Raw genomic sequence first — 17,256 nt, 5'->3', positions numbered from 1 at the left:
TTGGCCACATGGCCAGTCATGTAACACTCCAAACTCGACCCGAACGTTATGGCCAGATCCAGCGTGTCACATTGAAGTGTTTTATCGAAAACCTTGTTTTCATTAAAAACCCTTTTTTAAAATAAAAACCTTGAGTAAAATCCCAGCTTGTATTTTTTGCTTTCAAAGCGAGGTGTATTGAAAAAAAACTATTCCTTCTTGTATGATAATAATTACTTTGTAAAATCTTTTTTCAGTTGCGGAAGCTTTATTTAAAATAGATGATCTATGAAAACTTGTCATTTAAAAATTGAGTTACGGCAACGTACCATTCAAAATTAGTTATGGTTTTAAGAAAACGATGTTCACTTCTAGCAAATATAAAGCATAATAATAATAAATATAATCCTAATTTGAATAATAGCCAGAGGAAAGGCTGTATTACTGAAATAACTTTAAATACTAGAAATTATAGGCTTAAGAAAAGAAGTCCAAGTCATCTTGCTAGCTGGCTACCACGGAGTCCCTCCAACCGTTACACACCACCTCCATCCCCCGATACACTCCATGTGGGATATAAATATCGACCCACCCATCTGATACACTCAAATGCTAGCCCGGTTGCGGTACTACCTTCATTGCAGGAAGCTGCTAATCAAATATTGGGTTTAATAGGCATTTGTAGATCCACGATCGTCAAGCAACCATGCGATCCTCATATACTTCCTCCGTTCCATAATTCCCAACCCATATGCAACCTAAACAGAATATCATATGAATGTAGCAGGTACACATGCAACATCCATGAATCTTATATTCAACACATAGGGGTTTTTTAGGCATTCTCGCCCTTAGGGGCATTTCGATAATTTCTCTTTATTATGGGTTTATTACTTACCTTGGCCCGTTAACAAGTTCTCGTTGGCTAAAGTGAATAGATACTATGCACCAGGTAGGATTCCAAAAAAGAGGAGGTAAGTCATTAAGACTGCTTAAATACCAAGCTCTCCCTAGATCCAATCCTAGACATGCATATACCCATTGCCACACTTTAACCCTATGACTTGTTCACAGTCACGATTAATTAATTAACTAAGTTTTATTTCTGTTTAAGTAGTTATCAGATACTCGACCAAAAACCCCTTACAAAGCCCAAACAAGTCTACATAGATACATATGGCCCACTAGGCCTAATCTCATTCATATGGGCCCAAATCACATTCATAGTCATGCAATCATACAATTTTCCATCACTTAGTATCAAATTGCCAATTTTGCCTACTATGGGCCCTACAGCCCATCAGACCCATTTAGCCCATTCTAGCCCGGTTGGCCAATACATGACCCAAGCCCATGGAATCGCTCATGGGGCCTCTGATAACCTATCGGTTTCCCTTAATGAGTGTTCGCGCACTCGCAAGACTATTGTAGCCAAACTTCCGACTTTTAGGCATTTCAACTTTTCGGCATTTCGGGATTTTGTCGATCTACTGTGTGTGTGCAGTGTATGTACACACCTAGTAGTAAACGTGTTGCGATCTCCTTAGCCATGAACCTACAAACAATATCACTCAACGATTAATCACACACTTATCAAATACGATCACCAAAAGCCAAAAACCTCACCTTTGCCTTAACTTGAACGACAAGCTTTATAGACCTTCCTTGATCACTAATCACGAGTATTCCTTAAATCTGCATCGATCTTAATCATTAAGAACTAACCAAAAAGTGACTCAAAATCATCTTAAGTCACTCTTAAAACATCCATGACCATTCAGCCAACCTTAACCAATAAAAAAGGAACACTTACCCAAACCCTAAAATGCCTAAAGAGCAATTCGGCATATATCTGAAATCTAAGATTCGATATAATCCCCTACCAAAACCAATTTAGAAAGGGTGAGGGAGAGAAGAAATCAGTACCAAGAAAACTGACTGAAAGAGAAAAGTATTTACACAAGAATCGTGCGAAGTAGAGGGAGTAGTGATGGCACAGAGGGTCTTCAACCAAAGAGGTATTCGGCTTTTGAGATTTGTATGGTGAAAGGGGTTATTCAGGACAAATAGAAGAATAAAAGAAGGAATCGGCTAAAACCAAAGGTGAATCAAAAGAGAATTTGAGAAGAGAAAGAATGGAAAATTGGCAAGCAAGGAACAAGGAATTTAACTTCTGTGCACTTAGAAAGAAAAGTGTTTTGGCAACACAATGGAAAAAAATGAGGAATTCGGCTAAAGGAAGAGAAGCAATTTCGACACCTATATATACTATAGCCAAATTTACCTATCCCTCAAATTCCCTATTCGGCTCCACTTCACTGCACCCCTCATCTCTTAACTTTTCTCCCTGATAACTCCTTAATCCCTTCCTTAAATTTCTCCTCTGATCACTCCCTTCAGAGTTCACATCCAACGCCACTACTAGCCATTTATTGAGCGAAAATAAATACTTCTTTTGAGTAAGGAGGGATTCGAACCCCAAACTTCCTTGCCATGCATGTGACGCCACCTCTAAGCCCTACATGTTACGCTACTTGCCACTCCAACACAAGGCTCCTTGTGTCCAGCCCCTCCTTCATTTATATAAAACCCAAACTACTTGCCATCAAGGTTCTTTTAATTATTAAACTATAATTTCCTTCACCCCAAAGTTCAAACTCTAAAATTAACCAAGGCCTATTATCAAATAAATAACACTTGACTAGGAATATTAAGCACACCTTTTATCAAAACCATTATAAAAAGAAAGTTCGGGATTTTTGGGGCATTACAACTCTACCCCGTAAAAGAAATTTCGTCCTCAAAATTTCCAACTATCAGTACAGCTGCATAACATAGACTACCACACCATGCTCACGCTGCGCACTCTAATTCCAAACTAAGTAAATAGCATACATGGGTAAAGTACGCACCAATATTTGCCTCTGAAGCATCTCTGTCCTCTTGACGACGTGCTGTATAGACCAACGCTGGCTATCTCGCCTTAGCATGACCAGTACCTGTGCTCGGTGCTCCACATCCCAAACCGTTTCCACCCCCAGCCTGACCACGGCCTCTAGGCGGCTGCTGACCACCCCCCGATTGCTGTCCATTACCTCTACCAAAGACTTGCCTCTAATCCGGTCTTCTGGGACATTCTCTGAGATGATGCTCCATGGAACCACAACTCAGACAGGCTCCTGTTCTCCTCTGGCACTCTCCTGCATGACATTTTCCACAAGTAGCACAAGGCGGAACCCCTAGATTGACATCAGGGGCCCTGCTCTAACTGTCCCATTAACTCTGGCCTTAGCCCCAAGCCTCTGTCCAACACCAGGAGTCTTAGCCTCCCTTTTATTCTTACCCCTTTCTTTTTCCCTATTCAGGCGCTTAGTGTGCTTCACCTCCTTTGCTATCTTTGCTTTTTCTACCAACTCCAAGAAAACTCGCTCCTTTTGTGGAGCTATTAATACTCTGAGGCTATCCTTAAGACCATTCTTAAACCTAACGCAATGCTCATAGTCCGTTGCCACCATAACTCTTGCATACCTACTAAGGCGTAGAAATTCTGCCTCACACTCCGCCACAGATTTGTTTCCCTGGGTCAAGTTCAGGAACTCCTTCCTTCTAGCATCCACATAGCTCGCACCCACATACTTCCCTTGAGATGTAGTTTTGAAGAAGTCCCAATTGACCTGCTCAGGTTGGCTGCCCTCTTTAACTGTCAACCACCACTAGTAAGCTTCTTCCCTAAGCAGTGACACTGCCCCTTTCAACTTTTGTTTAGTGAATAGTCCAAGTCCTCCATTATCCTTTCAGTGGCCTCCAACCAGTATTTAGCCACGTTAGGAGCCACACCAGCCACACCCTTAAAGATCTCAGCCCCATTTGATCGAAGTCGTTCCAAAATTGACCTTCGATTTCTCGTGCCATTATTGGGCCCTGCGACCCTTTCTAAAATCCTCAGCATTGCCTGCGACAATGCATCATCCCCTGTGGCCCAATCATACGGTCCAGTCTTAGCCACGGATAAGGCTAGAGCCTCTTCTACTCCAACATTGGCCACATGGCTCGATGCCGACGATTCAGCCCTAACACTTTTGTGGCCTCGGCCACGGCTTCTTGCACCTCTTCTAGCACTCACCGTTGATTCACGTATTATCTAGATTAGAAAATTTTAAAGTTTTAATTAGTTTCAATAATTAAGCCGATGTTTTATGAAAGTATTAAAAAAAGTTGTTTTCGTAAATCCTCTACAGTTTTAAGGTCCTACGGGCTCCAGTTTCACTCTAACTAAAAGCCTTAGTATAATCATCCAAAGTAGCCCACTAACTACCTATAGTATATCAAATGAAACAAGCTTAATAATAAAAAAAACTTACTTGGTTCGACGTCAGAGACCTAGTGTGCCACACAGCAAGATTTTTTTTCCAAAACATTGTGATCCAATTCTTTTTTTTCAAAAAAACCAAACCCAAATACTAAGGCCCACTTCACAGCCTGAGTTTTGTAACCTGGCTCTGATACCACTAAATGTAAAATCCCAAATTTGGACCGGACGTTATGGCTAGATCCAATGTGTCACATTGAAATGTTTTATCAAAAACCTTGTTTTCATTAAAAACCCTTCTTTAAAATAAAAACCTTGAGTAAAATCGCAGCTTGTATTTGCTGCTTTCAAAGCGAGATGTATTTAAAAAAAAACTATTCCTTCTTGTATGATAATAATTACTTTGTAAAATCTCTTTTCAATTACGAAAGCTTTATTTAAAATAGATGATCTATGAAAACTTGTCATTTAAAAATTGAGTTGCGGAAACGTAGCATCCAAAAATAGTTATGGTTTTAAGAAAACCATGTTCTATTTCTAGAAAATATAAAGCATAATAATAAATATAATCCTAATTTGAATAATAACCAGAGGAAAGGCCTTGTTACATTCCGGACTGAAATAACTTTAAATACTAGAAATTATAGGCTTAAGAAAATAAGTCCAAGTCGTCTTGCTAGCTGGCCACCTCGAAGTCCCTCCAACTGTTACACACCATCTCCATCCCCTGATACACTCCATGTGGGGATATAAATATCGACCCACCCATCCGGTACACTCCAATGGCAGCCCGGTTACTGTACTACCTTCATTGCAGTAAGCTACTAATCAAATATTGGGCTTAATAGCCATCGATGGATCCACGGTCGTTGAGCACCCATGCGATCCTCATACACTTCATCCGTTCAATAATTCCCAACCTATATGTAACCTAAATAGAATATCATATGAATGCAGTAGGTACACATGCAACATCCATAAATCTTACATTCAACACATAGGGGTATTTTAGTCATTCTCGCCCTTAGGGGCATTTCGATAATTTCTCTTTATTATGGGTTTATTACTTACCTTAGCCCGTTAACCAGTCCTCGTTGGCTAAAGTGAATAGATACTATGCACCAGATAGGATTCCAGATAAGAGGAGGTGAGTTATTAAGGCCGCTTAAGTACCAAGCTCTCCCTAGATCCAATCCTAGACATGCAAATACCCATTACCACACTCTAACCCTATGACTTGTCCACAGTCACGATTAATTAATTAACTAATTTTTATGTCTGTTTAAGCAGTTCTCAAATACTAGGCCCAAAACCCCTTACAAAGCCCAAACAAGTCCACAAACATGCATCTAGCCCACTAAGCCCAATCTCATTCATATGGGCCCAAATCACATTCATATGGCCCATCGACCCCAATCACATTCATAGTCATGCAATCATAATATTTTCCATCATTTAGTATCAAATTGCCAATTTTGCCTACTATGGGCCTTACAGCCCATGGGGCCCATTTAGCCCATTCTGGCTCAGTTGGCCAATACACAGCCCAAGCCCATGGAATCGCTCATGGGGCCTCTGATAACCTATCGATTTCCCTCTTATGAGTGTTCGCGCACTCGCAAGACTATTGTAGCCAAACTTCTGGCTTTTCGGCATTTCAGCTTTTCATCATTTCGGGATTTTGCCAATCTACTGTGTGTGTACAGTGTATGCACACACTTGGTACTAAACATGCTACGATCTCCTGAGCCACGAACCTACAATTGATATCACTTAATGATTAATCATACACTTATCAAATACGATCACCAAAAGCCGAAAATCTTACATTTGCCTTACCTTGAACGATAAGCTTTACAGACCTTCCTTGATCACTAATCACGAGTATTCCTTAAATCTGCATCAATCTTAAGTAAGAACTAACCAAAAAGTGGCTCGCAATCATCTTAAGCCACTCTTAAAACATCCGTGACCATTCGTCCAACCTTAACCAATAAAAGAGGAACACTTACCGAAACCCCAAAATGCCTAAGGAAAAATTTGACATAGATCTGAAATTCGAGATTCGATACTAATCCCCTACCAAAACTGATTTAGAAAGAGTGAGGGACAGAAGAAACCAGTACCAGGAAAACCGACTGAAAGAGAAAAGCACTTATACAAGAATTGGGCGAAGTAGAGGGAGTAGTGACAGCACAGAGGGTCTTCAGCTAGAGAGGTATTCGGCTTTTGAGATTTGTATGGTGAAAGGGGTTATTTGGCACAAATAAGAAGAAGCGAAGAAGGAATTGGCTAAAACCAAAGGTGAATCAAAACAGAATTTGAGAAGAGAAAGAATGGAAAATCGGCAGGCAAGGAACAAGGAATTTGGTTTCTGAGCACTTAGAGAGAAAAGTGTTTCGGCAACACAAAGAAAAAAATGAGGAATTCGGCTAAAGGAAGAGAAACAATTTCGGCACCTATATATAATATAGCCAAATTTACCTATCCCTCAAATTCCCTATTCGGTTCCACTTTTCTGTACCTCTTATCTCCTAACTTTTCTCCTTGATAAATCTTTAATCCCTTCTTTAAATTTCTCCTCTGATTACTCCCTTCAGAGTTCACATCCAACGCCACTACTGGCCATTTATTGAGCAAAAATAAATCCTTCTTTTGAGTAAGGAGGGATTCGAACCCCAAACCTCCTTGCCATGCATGTAACACCACCTCTAAGCCCTACATGTGACGCTACTTGCCACTCCAACACAAGGCTCCTTGTGTCTAGTTCCTTCTTCATTTATTTAAAACCCAAACTACTTGCTATCAAGGTTCTTTTAATTATTAAACTATAATTTCCTTCACCCCAAAGTTCGAACTCTAAACTTAACCAAGGCCTATTATCATATAAATAACACTTGACTAGGAATATTAAGCACACCTTTTATCAAAACCATTATAAAAAGAAAGTTCGAGATTTTTGGGGTGTTACAAGTCACATGCCCGTGTGTTTAATCGTGCTCAAAACTGACTTGGCCACACGGCCTAGCACACGCCCATGTGTGATTGACTGTGTAGCCTGCTCAGGCTCATTTCGAAATGGCTTTCGAGTAACACGGTTGAGACATACGCCCGTGTCCCTACCCGTGTAGGAAAAAATAGGCTATTTGGAAAGCCATATTGCCAAACTAATATCATAAGCATACATAACTACAATTGGCAATTATTTTACAACCATTTCATATGAAAAATATAACCAATTCATACCTATTCTATCTTTATCAAATAATTCACAACAAAACATATTAATTTATCAACATTCAACACCATATATGCCAAATACCATTTATCAAATTTACCATATTAAAGACATATCATATAAGCTTTCATACTAAGCCAACCATTTCCAACTCAAGCCATATCACATAACTTGATCAAATACCAAAATTCACATCACATTCATTAGTATAAGTAACCATATGATTCAACCTAAAAACTAGCCTATACATGCCATATTTACATCATTTACATAAGTTCCAAAAGTACCAAAAGTCGCCTGGAAGTGTAATAGTAATCTCCGACTTTAACCGAATCGAGCAAGCTTCGGATCTATAAAAAACGGAAAAAAATAGAGTAAGCATTAAGATTAGTAAGCACGTATAATGTAGAATTAAACTTACCAAATGACAATAAGCATTATAACAAATTAAAATTCAACCCATTTGCTCATATTGCCTAATCACTTCACAATTCACAAGTTAGTCATCTAACATTCATATATTCATTCCTTCATAAGGATGAAACCAAACAAATAACATTCATATAACATCATATACTAATTATATAAGTGTCTCATGTATCATATTACTCACATAATTTATGTAATTCATAAATCATAAAATCCATGTAATTCATGTAACTTATAATTCATGTAAATCATATAGCTCTTATATCATATAATCTTCACAAATCATATTGGTATAATGCCTGTTGAACCTACTGAAATATCAAAGCTTACTCGGGCGATACACATTAAGTGTATAAATTGGTAATCCGTCAATTCATCATCATTTCTGCTTTTTCGAGCTATGATCGGTAATCTCCTCCTAAGCTGATAAACAGTAAGCTCCGAAGAGCTAAATGGTAAGCTCTGTAGAGCTAAAACGGTAAGCCCTGAAGAGCTAAAACGGTAAGCTCATACGAGCTATGGTGAGTCTGCAACAAATGCACGAGCTCAACCAAACAGTAACCCTAGTGACATGTCACTTGTATCCTACGACTTTCTACGGTTCAAATGGGGCTTGTTATTTCACGATAAACATTAATATAGGCATTCAAATTTCATTAATTACTTATATTCAATCTACATACATTAATTTCAAATACATACAATTAATTTAAAGTTTGGTTCTAATTATACGAACTTACCTCGAGTTGCTCGGATATCAACTATCGGCTACTCATTAATCTTTTCCTTCCAACCCAAACTTAGCTTATCTTGGTCTATATATTATCAAATTCAACATTTTTAGTAACCATTTAATTCAACTCACACATATTTGGCAAGTTACACATTCGCCTCTATACTTTTTACTACTTTACTACTTAGTCCTTTATACATAAAATGGCAAAATTCACATTTTTAACCACAATCCACCTTACCCGAATTCTATAATACTAGCCCATATTTTCACTTTATTCACATTTCCAACCACAACATTTCTATCTTTCACAATTTAATCCCTAATTCTCATTTTTGTCAAAAATCACTTTATAAAACTTGTATATCTATTAACAAGCATCAATAATCTAACAAGAAACTTCAAAATACCTAAGTATTATATTTAACAATTTTTAAAACGAAGGTATGGGTTAGCTAGATTAAGTTGCAACTAGCTCAAAAACGTAGAAATCATTAAAAACGGATAAAAAACTATACCTAAATTGAAGATTTTAAGGTTGCCGAATGAAAAACCTATTTTTTTATTCTTTTTCCTCTAATTTCGATGGTGTATGAAAGATGAACACCATCTTATTATTATTTAGTTTTTATTTATCTTATTTTATTAACCAATTTACAATTATACCCTTAATAATAAAACATATATAACTTTCATTTAATGACCAAATATGTCCACTCAAGTTTCAAATGGTCAAATAACATAATAAGGACTTCCATATTAATAAACCATAGCTATTTAATACCTTTAAACAATAGTACTCAACTTTCACGCGTTACCGAATTAAGCATTTAACGGAAAAATTTCTTAACGAAACTTTCACCAAATAATTCTATCATGCTGTAAACCTTAATAAAATAATAAAATAAATATTTTGACTTCATATTTATGGTCCTGAAACCACTGTTCCGATTTGACCTAAAAAGGAGCTGTTGCATGAAGTTTTATGATAGTATATGGAAGCTTGATTTTGGGTTAACTTGATTTTTCTTTGAATTTTTGATGAATTTGAGTAAAATGGGCTAAATTGTGAAATTTTTAAATTGAGGGACAAAAATGTGAAAAAATGAAATATTTGGGCTTATATAAACACCATGTATATTCAGTTAAGCAAGTGTGTTGGAAATTTTGTGTATTTTGTGATTTTGTGAATTAAGGACTAAAGTGTCAAAATGTGAAAATGTGAGGGCTAATTTTTAAAATGCCCTAAATATTTATTTTTGGATTGATTTGAATGAATGTGAGCTTGAATAAGTGAAATTTGAATGTGTTTAGATCAAGAACCAAAGAAAACAGAATTAGATCGGGGAAAGTCGAAAGTCGTTGAATAGTTGACTCTTTCGTTCAAATCCGTACGAGGTAAGTCTATACACAAATAAATGTGTTTGTAATAGTTTATTTATGCTTATATGCTATTGAAAAATGATGAATGAATTATTGAATTGAATATGAGATATCTGAGAAAATATCGACAAAGTTTCGACGTCCGAAAAGCCCCGTATGAACCATAGGAATAGTTAGGATACATATGTCATGACATAGGATTCGATATTTGATTTCGTGTAAAACCACGTCTGGGACATTAGCATCGACTTATTATTTACATGTAAGACCATGTCTGGGACATCGACATCGTATTTGATTTCGTGTAAGACCCTATCTAGGACAATGGCATCTATATTTGATTACATGTAAGACCACGTCTGGGACATTGGCATTGTATGAGCTTTTCCAGTTATCTGCGTATCCTTATGATTCCGAACGATTCAATAAGCATTTCAAGAAAAGAATGAATATATGAAATGTGTAACTGAATCAGGTACATTTGAAAGGTATACTATGTTTGAGAATAAAAGGTAAGTACATGTGCAAGTGATGATAAATGATATAAGTATGAGAAATATGCTATAAGAGCAAATGAATTGGGATTATGTCAATTGTATATGAACTATGTAGTAAGTGATAGTATTTGGCCATGAATTACATGAATGGTTTGGTTTATAATTGTGTTATATGATAAGTTTATTTGTATATGGCTCACTAAGCTTTTAAAAGCTTACTTTGTGTCTTTTAACTTTTTTATAGATATCATAGCTACAGGAAGCTTGGAGATCGTTGAGGATCATCACCAAACTATCGAACTTCTTTTTGGTACCTTTTGAAAATGTGAATATTAAAGTATGGCATGTATAGGCTAGAAGTACTTTGATTATGTTTTGTGATGTATACATATTTAGCCATGTGATATGGCTTGGTTTTGGTTTTGATTATGATTTGATTTTGATATAAGAAATGTGATGCAATATGATCAATATGAAGTGTTTATGAATGGCCAAGAGTGTAACACCCCAAACCCAGCCTAGACGTTATGGACGAATCTGGCATGTCACATCAAAGTGTTTTTCGAAATTTGATCTTCAAAGTAAAAATCTGTTACTGAATTTAAAACCTTTTAATATTATTTAACAAAAGTTCTCTTCAAAGCATTTAACTTATTAACCATCAATGTTATTTTAAATTGATTGAAAAAACACGAAAGCTTTTTAAGTCAATGAAGTTTAAAACGCGTGTTTTAGCAAACAAAATTTGTTATAAAAACTCGTCTTTACCTAGACTAGCAGTTTTAAAAAAAAGAAATATAATGCAAAGCCCAATAAAAAATTAAAACCCACAAACTGCCTTATTACAAAATTAAAAACCCAAAAGTGAAATTTAAATTAAATAAAGTCAAATGCAAGATACAGCAGTCGTGTGGCCACCTCCAAGTCCCTCGCGGCACCAAATCGTTTAAGGCTGGGGATTTCCTGTACAGTTGAAAGGAAAGGGTGAGTTTACGAAAACTCAGTGTGTAATCCCAATATTAAATAAACAGTGAATAACGCAGTCTGGGCCTAAGCCTAGATTAGTAACAGTCTGGGCCTGAGCCCTATTCAGTATCAGTACAGTCTGGGCCTTAGCCCTATACAGTATCAGTACAGTGTAATGCAATTATGCATTCCACCCAAATCCAGCCAGCACACTATCCGTACCTACCAACACACCATGTGGGGATATAAATCAACCCAACTAGCCAGCACACCAATAATGCAGCAAAGCTACCAGTAATAATAATGCAGCATAGCTGCCAAAATAGTAAATATGGTAAAGCCACCAGTAACAGTGAATCTGACATAGTCACCAGTACAGTACTTACTACGTATCAAAATCCCAACCCCATGCAGTATGTCGTGTCGTTTATGCAAAGTCATACTCAGTACAATCATACAAATATCATACCTTAAATCCTATAGGGCATTACGGTCATTTTACCCTGCATGGGTATTACGATCATTTTACCCTACAAAGGCATTACGGTCATATTACCCTACAGTGGCATTACGGTCATTTTACCTTATAGGGGCATTACGGTCATTTTACCTTATAGGGGCATTACGGTTATTTTACCTTATAGGGGCATTACGGTCATTTTACCTAATTTAGGGCTTCATATCAGATAACATCCTCTCCGAAGGTCTACTGTTGCCTTGAGCAACACAGATAACCTAATTGATCATAACGATGTAAATGGGCCCAAGGCCCATTACTCGGCCCAAGTGGGCCCACACGCTCGTGCGGCCCATTTAGCCCAAATTTAGTTACGGCTATGTGACCTACATAGCTCAGTCTAATATTTATCACTTACCATGGATTTAATCTGTGTGTGGCCAACGAGCCCATTAGGCCCGCACGGCCCATTTCGGCCCAACGTGGCCCATAACAGCCCATGTCCATAGCAATGCTCGTGGTGGTCTTTTTAGTCTATCGCCCATGATTTGTGGGCTCAATTTACGCCTCGAGCGATCGCACGCTCGTGAGGCCTCAAATGCTGAAGTTTTAGCACTTTGGCTTTTTGGCTCTTACTGATTTACAGTCCAATTAGTGTGGAATACACACTTGTTTATGCAACCGTTCCAAGTTCCTCAAGCGCCCAACCTACATTCAATTCCACGTACAGTTAGTCTTTCATTTGTTAGTGTTCATAAGTACTACATCCCCAAATCAGTACTCCCGCTTACCTTGACCGAAAGTAGTGTGGCTAAATACACATAGATCGATGACTAAAACGACCACATGCTTCTCGCTGGATAACTGCATAAACCATAAATCTTATTAAACAAGACTGCTCATAGGTGTGGCTTAAATCCATGATCAGCAACTCTAAAACAAGGTATCGTATAACCTTTATAGAATAATGAGGAAAATGGTTTTGTTCGCCTCCAAAATACTTGCACTCCACCACTTCTCGTGAGAACCTAGAAACCCAACTTGCATTCCACCACTACTCGTGAGAACCTAGAAACCCAACGGTCGATAAAAGAAACCAACAATCGGTCATCAAAGCACAAGGAAAAAAGGGGTATTTGGCTATAAGAAACAAAATAAGGGAAAACAGGCTTAACTAACAGAAGACGATACAAGACATACCTTATGTTAAGAACTCTTGTAGAAATTGAGTTAATCAACCCGCACCACAGGGCTCAGTAATCAACCAAGAATACCCAATAACAGAGAAAATCGAAGAAAATAGAGAAAGGTAGGGGGACAATTGGCTATTGAAGAAAAAAGAATAAAATCGCGAGGAGGGAGAGCAGCCTAGAAAAATTAGCCAAGATACAGTGGAAATAACAAGAGAGGGAAAAAGGAAGAAAATGGAGAACAAAAAGGGAGCAATCTCGATAGCGTTTGAGGGATGTATTCGGCCAGTATTGGAAGAGAAGCAAAATGCAAAGATTCGGCTAAACAGAGTAAAGAAGAGTGCAAAATCAAAACAACCTCATAGTAAAACACCTTAAAACAAAAAGCTAATTTTGGCTTCAGAGAGAAAAATACCAACGCAAGGAAAAATCGAAGTGTAACACCCCGAACCCGAGACCTACACCGGAGTCGGACACGAGATGTTAACAAACTTTGAAAAATTTTTCCAGACACTGCCCAGTCTGAGTACTAGTCGCTTCAAAAATCATATCTTGAGTTTCACAACTCGAAAATCAGTTTTGTGATTTTTCCCTGAAACTAGACTCATGTCCTCACCTATGTATTTTTTTCTAGAATTTTTGGTCAGGCCAATTAGTACAGTTTATTAGTAAAAGTCTCCCATGTTACAGGGGTCGACTACACTGACCTTTTCCCATTACGACTTGGATATCTCTCTGCACAGAGCTTCAATACTGATGCCGTTTGTTTCTATGGAAACTAGACTCATAGAGGAATCCAAACATATATGGTATGACCCCTAATTATCTCTGGTCAATTTATAGTGAATTTCCAAAGGCGGAACAGGGAATCCAGAAACTGTTCTGGCCCTGTTTCACAAGAACCCGAATATCTCTTACTGTACTGTTCATATGATTGTTTCGTTACTTCCATATGAAAGTAGATTCATCAAGGTTCGATTATATAATTTATTCACTATTTAATTCCATTCCTACTATTTTTAGTGATTTTCCAAATCTACGTCACTGCTGCTGTCAGCATCTACCTTTAAGGTAGGCTTTACCTATTTCATGGTTCAACTAGCCCTTTTTGCATACATAGCACAATTTATGAAAGTGATTAACCATCCCCGTGGCCAATCCTTGTCAAGCATATCCACACTAAATGATTATAACATTATACTTAAACACATATAAGCCATTTTCACATGGCTATCCAAAACTTATACATCACATAAAGTACTCGAAAAACAACAATGGGTCGTCCTATACATGCCATATCAAAATTCAACCAAAAGAGTACCCATAAGAGCCTTTGATAGTGTGGGCGACTTCGACTTCAAGATCCCGAGTCCGATAGCTGGAGAACCAAAAATCTATAAAACAGAGGAGCAGTGTAACGAGTAAGCAATTTATGCTTAGTAAGTTTGAGCAAGGAATTCCAGCAAAAACAAAGAATGACACACATTTGGCTAAATGGAATATTTCATAATACGCAATTTACCGATATCAAACTTGCTTCACAACATTAACAATCCTTATGTACATACACAATAGACTAACTTAGCCGAAGGCCGGTAGCTCGTTTATCAACTGAGCAAACATTTATTTGTAAGGGCTCGATTAAATTCAACACATACGTAACATATCCCCATATTGGGATGTTTTTCGAGTATTCGCTGGAATTTTACAGCAAGCTCATTCATTACCAAATCACGTACCTTCGGGATTTAACCGGATATAGCTCCTCGTTCAAATGCCTTCGGGACATAGCCCGATTTTAGTAACTCACACAATGCCTTCGGGACATAACCCGGATTTAACAACTCGCACGAATGCCTTCGGGACTTAACCCGGATTTAACAACTCGCACGAATGCCTTCGGATCTTAGTCCGGATATATTCACTTAGCACAAAGCCTTCGGGACTTAGCCCGGACAGCATTCAATTAATCATGCACATCTAACAATAATTCATGGCACATTCATATTTCATTTTCATTTGCGAAACTCAAACACAAGGCACATATCATCCTTGCATATTCGGCTCAATAGCCTCACATAGAGCATGATTTAATCACATCGTAATTTAAGCTCTCTTACTCAAGAACTTACCTCGGGTGTTGTCGAACGATTCCGCTAGCTATTCAACCACTTTTTCCTTCCCTTTATCGGATTTATTTCCCCTTTGCTCTTGAGCTTAACCAAACAAATAAATTGATTTCATCATTTAGGCATCAAAAAGATGAACACAAGGCACTTAGCCCATATTTATACATTAGACATTAAAGTCTCATACATGCAAAAATCATGCATCAACACAACATATTAGCTAATTTCTTTCCCCTTGGCCGAATATGCATGTCTATTTTTGGGGTCGATCTCAACACTTAATACACACATATACACACACTAGTAAAGCATCCTCCCCCCTTTTCATCGATTTAACACATGCATTGCTCATCAACATGCAAAGTTGCATTCGGCCTTAGCACACATCTTGCTAGCCGATTCTTCTCCATTTAGCAACCAATGCACATATGTGCTCACACAAAAATGCTAAAAAGGAGGTTCAAGAATCATCAAGCCATCATCACATGCATCATTAACAAGCTTCATATTTTGCATGCAATGGCATTAACACAACCTCCACCTAGGCCGAATCTTAACTCATCCTCATGCCTCATCACCACAACATCAAACACCAACCAAGAATGATGCATCCATGGTCAAGTGCCAATTCCATCACATAGCAAGATTTAGACCATGGGCCAAGTAGAACTCAAGCTAACAACTAAAACATGCATGCATCTCATGGAACATCATCAAACATACCTTAGCCTAGCTACATGCATGGCCGAATCTCTTCACCTTTCTTCTTCTTTCCTCCTTAAAATTTTTGGCCAAGGATGAACCAAAGGATGAGAAAATTTTTCTTTGTTTTTCTTTCTAGTTTCGGCAAGCATGAAGATGAGAAAAGGATGAACAAAATTCTCTCCTTTCTCTTCTTTAGCTCACGGCAATGGGGGGGGGACAAACAACTACACACACATTTTTGTTTTGTATTCACCATACTCCTTTTTATTATTTTATTTGTTTTATCCCAACATTTTATGACACAAATTAACATATCTTATTTGTGCCATACTCATGCCATAATTTCCATAAAATAAATTGCACAATTGTGCATCATGCCCATCATGGCCGGCCACTACTAGTAGGGGGGAAATTTGACATGCAAGTCCCCCCCTTTGTCCACATGCACTAATAGGTCCTCACACATTGACCTATCACATTTTAGAATTTTCTCACATAAGTCCTATTAACTAAATTCACATGAAATCAACCAAATTGAAGCTTGAAATTTTCACACATTCATAATTACATATTCTAGACAATAAGTATCACATTCAAACATTTTGGTGACTCGGTTTAGCGGTCCCGAAACCACTTCCCGACTAAGGTCAACTTTGGGCTGTCACAACTCTCCCCCACTTAAGAAATTTTCGTCCCCGAAAATCTTACCGGTAAATAGGTTTGGGTATCGTTCTTTCATCGAGCTCTCGGTCTCCCAAGTAGCTTCCACGATCCCATGTTTGAGCCATAACACCTTTACTAGCGGAACTCTTTTGTTTCGCAACTCCTTCACTTCACGAGCTAGGATACGCATCGGTTCTTCTTCATAGCTCATGTCGACTTGAATTTCAACCTCTGATGGGCTAATTATGTGCGATGGATCAGATCGATAGCGTCGAAGCATCAAAACATGAAAGACGTCATGAATCTTTTCAAGCTCCGGGGGCAAAATCAATCTATACGCAACCGGACCAACTCGTTCGGAGATTTCGTACGGCCCAATGAATCTTGGGCTCAACTTGCCCTTACGGCCGAACCTGAGTATCTTTTTCCAAGGTGAAACCTTAAGGAACACTTTGTCTCCCACCTAATACTCGATGTCTTTTCGTTTCAAATCTGCGTACGACTTCTGACGATCCGTGGCTACCTTTAGACTTTCACGGATTACCTTTACTTTCTGTTCAGCATCTTTAATCAAATCA

The sequence above is a fragment of the Gossypium hirsutum genome, chromosome A07 (genome assembly GCF_007990345.1).
Source record: "Gossypium hirsutum isolate 1008001.06 chromosome A07, Gossypium_hirsutum_v2.1, whole genome shotgun sequence".
Lineage (NCBI taxonomy): Eukaryota > Viridiplantae > Streptophyta > Magnoliopsida > Malvales > Malvaceae > Gossypium > Gossypium hirsutum.
This window is presented reverse-complemented; position numbering follows the sequence as displayed.